This window comes from Corapipo altera, unplaced genomic scaffold (genome assembly GCF_003945725.1).
Source record: "Corapipo altera isolate COAL_440 unplaced genomic scaffold, ASM394572v1 61286, whole genome shotgun sequence".
NCBI lineage: Eukaryota > Metazoa > Chordata > Aves > Passeriformes > Pipridae > Corapipo > Corapipo altera.
This window is the reverse complement of record NW_020884907.1, coordinates 8,980,197-8,987,766: the sequence shown is the minus strand read 5'-3', so window position 1 is coordinate 8,987,766 and position 7,570 is coordinate 8,980,197. Positions and strand designations below refer to the sequence as shown.

At 36.4% G+C, this 7,570-nt stretch overlaps 1 protein-coding gene across 2 annotated transcripts in view; it reads left to right on the top strand.

Annotated features, from left to right (window-relative positions):
• The first annotated feature begins 49 nt into the window (after positions 1 to 49).
• Positions 50 to 7,570, top strand: part of LINGO2 (leucine rich repeat and Ig domain containing 2) — a 168,716-nt gene continuing 161,195 nt past the window's right edge. The window contains exons 1-2 of one of the 2 annotated variants that reach the window (XM_027652551.1): positions 50 to 6,104; positions 6,227 to 6,384. The gene's annotated coding sequence lies outside the window, so the exon portion shown is untranslated. Of the gene's footprint in view, positions 6,385 to 7,570 lie in introns of both variants that reach the window. The other variant, XR_003529175.1, reaches the window with a different exon arrangement.

Below are 7,570 nucleotides of genomic sequence, written 5' to 3'. Positions count from 1 at the left end.
CCAACATGAGGTGCAAACGTTTGAGATAATGACAGGTCTGATCAATGCATGCTAAAATAAATTTTTGTTTTCCAGGTAGTATTATGTAACATCTTGCTGTATGTATTCCCTGTGATGTTATTTATCCTTCATGGGGCCTGGGCTAAGATTATAATTTTGTTTTACTTTCTAGTATTGGCTTATGATATGATAGTGTCACTGGTCATGAAACTCATCCAGTATGGGTGTTCGGTATTGCAGTCACTCTGAACTTTGGGAGTCATCTGTTGGAAACTATTAATAATTACACCTTTTGTGTTCTCTTCTTGGAGAACCAACCTATGGGGGAACGATATCTTCCTACATTTTCCTTCCTTCCTTCCTTCCTTCTTTCCTTCCTCCCTTCCTTCCTCCCTCCCTCCCTTTTTCCCTCCAGGGGGATTACAGTAGTTTTAGAGAATATTGAAGATTTTTAATATCCTTTTTAATACCCTTGAAAACACACTGGTCATTTTGCTAGAACTCGGTATGTTGCTGAATATAGATCAGGTCTTTTTTACAACATTGAACTTTGTTTCACCTTACACTATGGCTTCAAAAAGTCCACCAAACCATAAGAAAAGATCATGATGGTACCATCACAGTACTTTCTATTCTTAAAGTTCCCAGTCTCTGTTCTAGCACCTTTTAACTTTCTTTGTTTTATTTGCTATGCTATCTCTGTAATCATCTCTGTCACAAACCTACTGAAAGAATTGAAAATTCAGTACCAACATTTAAAACAAGTCATCAGAACTGATGTTCACTGCATCTGTGTTCTTTTCTCTCCCTTAGCTCTTTTTCCCCATGCTTTGCCTGTGCTCTTGATTTAAATGATAAACCCTTGGGTCAGTTAATGGTCGATACCATTTATGCAGTATGATACAACATGAAACTCCTGTTATGCTGTCCTCTTTTCCATTAGCACTGCTAAAAAAAATATGATAAATAATAGAGGGAGAGAGGAATAGCTCCCCACAGATTATACAGAACAAGCCAAGGAGCAGTTCTCCACATCTCTCGTTTCTTTCTTCAATGAGACCGGGGCATAGTCATGACATTGAAAAGCAAGACTGGTAAAATGCTAATACTGCACTTAATGGTGTAATTCTCAAACCTGAATGGGATTTCAGGCCATCAGAGAGTCTAAGCTCCCAAAGTACACAGAAATGGCAGAGTGCTGTCACCAGTAATATCATAAAGCCTTATATGTAGAAATTGGATTCTGCTTCAATCAAACATACCTGAACAAAGAGAGTGCAAAACATAGCCACTTCATTTATTGATTTTGTTTTCACAATGGGGGAAATGCAATAGAATGTGTAGGTTTGTTGTGGCTTTGCTTTTTTAATTTTACTAGCCTCTGTTAAGAAGCACACTATTAGGAATTTTTTCTGTGGGGTTATGCTTTTAAAAGTATCCTCCAGACTTGCTTTGCTGTCTCTCCAGTGTTATTACCTCAATTCACTTTCAAAAATTGGACTGCAGTAATGGTAAAAATTATCAAGTAGAGAACATAATTGAAGTTAAATATTAAAACTGTCTACTTAAATAGGGTTCGGGGGGGGTTAGATATAGTGGCATGTTCTTCTTCTGCAGATTCTTTATTTAAATGCCAGTTTTGATGAATGTCTGTGACTTCAAAAGTCACAGCTAATATTATTGCACTAAAACCACTGCCTTAGCAGAGTAGAAACAAAATAAGCTTTTTTTTTTTTTACTTTAGTAAAACAGTATGCTGTAACAACACAGTTTAAACTGATATGTCTCAAGGTACTCTGAAGTAATAGAAGTTGTTGATCATTTCTTTCATTCTTTCAACCATTTTATAGGACTTCATGGAATTACAGAATGGATGAGGATGGCAGGGTTCTCTGGACACAGTCTAGTTCAGTGTCCCTGCTCAAAGCAGAATAAGCTAAAGTAGATTGTGAAGGACTTTTTACAGTTAGATTTTGAATATCTGCAAGGATGACAACTCCACAGTCTCCTGGGCAACCTACTCCAGTGTTCAAACAACCTCACAGTAAAAATTGTTTTCTTGTGTTCAGACAGAATTTCATTTATTTCAGTTTGTGATTGTGTCTTGTCTTGCCATTTGGCACTACTGCAGAGAGTTTAACTTCTCCTTCTTCATTCCCTTCTGATATGTGTTTATACACATTGATAAGATCCCACTGAACTTTTTTTCTCCAAGATAAACAGTCCCAGTCACTGTTAGTCATTCCTCACATGAGAGATGCTCCAGTCCATCACCTTTTTGTCACTGTGCTGAAGTTGCTCTAGTATGTCCGTGTCACTTGTACTGGAGAAAGCAGAGCTGTGCACACCCCTCCAGGTCTGTCTTACCAGGTATGAGCAGAGAGGAGGGACCAGCCTCTATCTGCAAGCAACACCCCTCCTGATTCAGACCCTCTTCTTTGCTCCAATGTCAACGCACTGGAATATGGTCAGTTTGTCTCACAGGAACTCCAGGTTCTTCTCTGCAGACCTGGTTGCTAACCAGCTAATCCCCACCATGCACTGACTGTTGAAGTGTCATTCCTCCCCAGTTTGCATTTCCCTTTGTTGAACTTCATGAAGTTTCTGTTGACCACTGCTGCAGCCTTTTGACACTCCTCTAAATGGCAATACGTCCATCTGATGTATTAACCCCTCCTTCCTGTTTTGTGTCATCTTCAAATTACTGAAGGTGAGCTCTTTCCTGTTTTCCAGGTCTTCAAAAATGAGTTAAAGGGTATTGGCCTCAGTATACACCCCTGAGGTGAACCAATAGTGATATCTTATGGACCTTGGGCTACTGACCAAAATACTTTCAGCAGTTTAAACAATTTTCAGTACACTGTAGTATGTGCTTATCTAACCCATTTTTCATCTGTTTGTACATGGGGATATTATGGGAAACAATTAAAATTTTAATAAAGTTGTAGTAAACAACACCCACTGCTCTCTCTTCATCTGCCAAGGTCATCATCCCATCATATAAAAAGTGCAAGTTTTGCTGAATTTCTGTGACTTCAAAAGCTAATATTATTTAATATCATATCCCCTCCATAAATCTATGATGACTACTCACAATGAACTTCTTATCATTTATGGATTTGGAAAAGATTTCCAGGATTCTTTATTTCATTTGCTTATAGTTCCCTACATACTCCTTCTTACAAGTCTTGAAGATAGGTGTGATCTTTACATTCTCCTACTCTTTAGGGACCTTTCCTGTGAGCATCCTGTAAGGCCTCTTGCACTGGTATTGTCCTCCACCAAGGGTAACTCTTCATTCTCTTCATTGCTCCAGACATTTCCTCTGATCTCATGGGTTCTAGATTCCTGAAGACTCCTCTTGCCAGTAAAAAATGAGGGTGAAGAAGGTGTCAAGTCAGACTTTACTGTGTTCTTTGTCGTGAGAGCCCCTTACCCATTTGAACATAGGGCCACACTTTCCCTAGTTTTCTATTTACTATTAATCTACTCGTTGAAGCTCACCTTGTTGCCTTTCAAATCCCTTTACAGATATAACTTCAGATGGGCTTTTGCTGTCCTAACCCTATTCCTGCACCCTCTGAGAGTGTACCTGCTTTCACTTTCTGCACGCTGCTTTCTTATATTTGCTTTTAGTAAGGAGTTAATCTATCAAGACTTCTCACCCACCTGTATTTAACTTCTGCATGTGGTGATGGACCACTGCTGTGCTGGGGGAAGATTGAAAATCAATCAACTTTTGCCCCCAAAAGCAATCAAAAAAGAGTGAACACAGGCGGATCTGCTCAAGAATTCTTCAGAAAATGACAAGAAAACTAATTCCTAAATAATAAATGATTTTATTTTTACTGTTCACAGTAATCTAGATTTAATTTATGAGCCTTGTATACAGTCTACTCCATATTCTTTGTCACTTTCTGAAGGTGTGTGTAAATTGTTTTTAAAGAACTGGCCTATGTTTCACCTTCAACTCCGGCTTTTACTCAGGTAGGATGAAAGGAGGCTTTGGAACTTTCTGAAGAAGGAATCTTCCTCTGTGTTGTCCCAAACTAGCAGGTGATCTTCATTTGTTAGCACAGATATGTGGATTTGGGTTAGCATGTTTTCAGGAATTCTGCCTTTTCCTCCATCACTGGTATTTAGAGGCAAGTACCCACTGGCTTAGATACTGTTCCTGACTACTTTTCTACTCCAGATTCTCCTAGTTTTAAGGAGTTTTCTCTTTCTTCAGAGAAGTGATTGGTCAAGACCAGTTCTTGTCTTAATAGTCATTTCAACCCTGTTTCCCTTATTCTGACTCAGAAATGCCACTTCTCTGTGTTATTAACAAATTCTAGTTTCTGGAGATCTTGACCTTTATCCAGCTGATTTATGCCTTGATCATATAACCTTCTGTCTTTCTCATGTTAAAGATCAAAGCTGTTTCAATTTGATCATACAATCCTGATGCATTGAAATCTGAAATCTTAGTTAATCTTCCTCTTTACACTGTAAGATACAAAAATACCACACAATTTTACATAATTATCCTGAGTATTTAATTTTGGTCATACATAACCTAGCTGATTCTGAGAATTTTATGGCAACAATTGAATAAAACTTTTCCATTGTCTTTCTAGGAGATATTTATAAAGCCTTTAATTTTTGTCTAGACTCCTCTATGTGTCTAAGATATTACTTTTCTGGGGAAAACTTCCTTGCTGCTATGGAAATAACAAACAAAGAAAAGCACCCTTTCCCATGTATTTTGAGTTCTGTAGTAGATATATTCTAGACATATTAGTGTCTTCTTTCCTCTATCTTGCTAAAATTTATTTCTGTGTTTGGTCGTGGAGACCCATGCACCAGCCAGTGACTGATCTGTCTGCACTGGATTGGATGAAAAAATTCCATCAGTATCTCAAAACAATCTATTCAGTTGACTTTCAAAGTATATTCCACTAATCTTTCACATTTCCTGCATTCATCTGACCTGGTGTATAATGAGAGATGGTATTGTAATTCCTGATCTTAGTCAGGTACATTCATAAAATCCTGGATATCCTTGATCTTCCATTTGAAGTCATTGATGATAATTTTGCATGATTGGAAACTGTTTTTAATGGTTATGCATCATGCTTCAGATGCACTGAACTATCACTTCAGAACTGGGCTAAGTACAATGTTGTTGCCTTTTCAGAAATACCTTCTCTTTGTGCAACTTTTAGAAAAACTGCTAATGATGGATGAAGACTGGACAACAGATAATCCACTTGTCTAACAAATTCTGAGATGTCATACTGTATGCTAATTACTGAAACACCTTGCAAAATTAGACAAGAACTTTACTGGCATTTTATTTCAGCTGTTTCTCAGTGTGTATTCTTTTTTTCTTACATACATAGGTATTACACTATCTCTCACCTCTGTACACATATTTTCCTGCTCCATATTAAAACTCATATGCAGTACTTGTGAAAAGGGGACAATCAGAATTTTGGGGATATTTAAGAGTAGTGCTCTGTCACTCTATAAATTTCAACAGGGACTGAAATAACAAGTTAATATTATCAAGGAAAACCCTGTTCAGTGTATCTTCTGCATGGACTGACCATTATCTGGTTGCAACCAGGTTGCCACCTGGTACTCTCCATGATATCTTAAAAAATTCTGAATTTCCCTGTCTTCATTATAAACATCTTGTAATATACCACCTGAATTCTTTGTTTGTTTATATACCTTTTCTCATTAAAGAGAAGACCATGCTACTGGTGTGAGTTTGCATTGCATCTGGTTACATGTTACATTTTTCTATTAAAGAAAGATACTGTAAAAAATGGTACTCAGCAAAGTTCTTATGGAATGCTACTATAATGTTAGTGAAATCTTTCCATGACCTTTTTCAGATAAGATTCTCTTTGGTTCAGAAGAAGATATTCATTTTGGAATTTGTATAAAAAAGGACTTACAGGTCTATGTATGAAAAGATGCAATTTTTAAAAAAGATAAATACTATTTTTTAATCCTGACAGTTTTATTGGATCAATAAGTACAACAGAACTGCATATTCAGCAAAAACATGTTGCCTGGATCATGAACTTCTTGGTCTTTGTCTTGTTTACCAGGTGATATTTATGGCTTTATACTCATTTATAATGTAGTCACTGATTAAGTGTTCATGTTTTGTTATCCTAAGACGTGGTTGAGTATATTTCAATAAAAATGTAAGAATATCTGTGTTTTCCAGGTTCATTTCAAGCATTCTGAGTGTGGTACCGTGAGAGATGCTGTTGTCTATGAGAGGCTGGGATTATCATCATCAAGTGCTGTATTTTGATTTCATCCAGTGGCTGAGAGATTTGTGGGGTAAAGAGAAAGTACTGGACTTTTAAAAGTATTAAACAGGTAAGTCTATTGAAATAGATTGGGGTGGTTTTTGACAGTTTTCAGGCTTCTTTCAATTGCAGGTTCTATTTAACTGCTTTCCCCCCCAAAAAAAAATAATCTGTATTTCACAACTGCAAATGACCATTGCAATTTCAGTTCTACACGGCTTCAATTTCAGTTCTATACAGCTCTTTATTTTGTGCAGTAAGCTGTTTTCTTTGCAGAAAACATGATTTTTACAGAAGGAAACTGACATTTCCTTACCTTGTGATAGCAAGAAGAATCTCTGTTATACCCAGTAGCATATAACTACTGTGAAAGCAAAAATGTAAATAATTAGGCTAATAGAGAAAATTAGTGTCTTCTATTGCAAGCTATTATATTCAAATACTGATTGCCTGCTTATTTCAAGGATTTTTTTGCCATAATATTTTGTTTTATTATTAGATATTGAGAATTTTCTTTCATCTCTAAGTAAGGTACATGTTTAAACAATCCATCTCGTTCCTTAGAGCAATTCGTAGAAACTAATTGACCTAATATAAAGCAATTTGGTATGGGTAGATTTAAACAAAGTCCAAAGAACAAAAGTCTGTCTTGTCTGACTTCGATGGATGTTTCACAAAAAACTGAGGAGAGCATGAACAGTTTATGTTTCTTTCTTTTTTTTTACTGTATGTTGCTGTAGTTTTTATCTTTTCAAGTCAAAATCTTAGAAACTATGCAGGAACATGATGCTCTAGTAAAAACTAAACTGCTGAATTGAGACTATTTCCTGAATTGAGTATCAATCAGATTATGGCTGATTAAGGTAAATCATATTCACGTTTTCATTTTTTGCTTGGTAAAGAATAAGGAGTGTTATTTAACAAAAATATTCAAAACTGTCTTGGAGTGTGTCTAGAGCAGCAGTAGATACTGAAGCACAAATTCCAGTCTTATGCCAATGTGAATTATACATTATAAATGTACAGTTTGGCTGAGGAAACAATAAATCAATGTTCTGGTGACACTGTACCTTGTTATCCGGACTGTGCAACTTCCAGACATGATCTCATGGGTAAAGTTCGTCCTAGACATAAGCACAGAAAAACCGTCTTCACGTTCATTTCTCCAGACTTCTGGGTTCAGAGTACACTCAAATAGATGCAGGTCACCTATATCTATATCTATATCTATATCTATATCTATATCTATATCTATA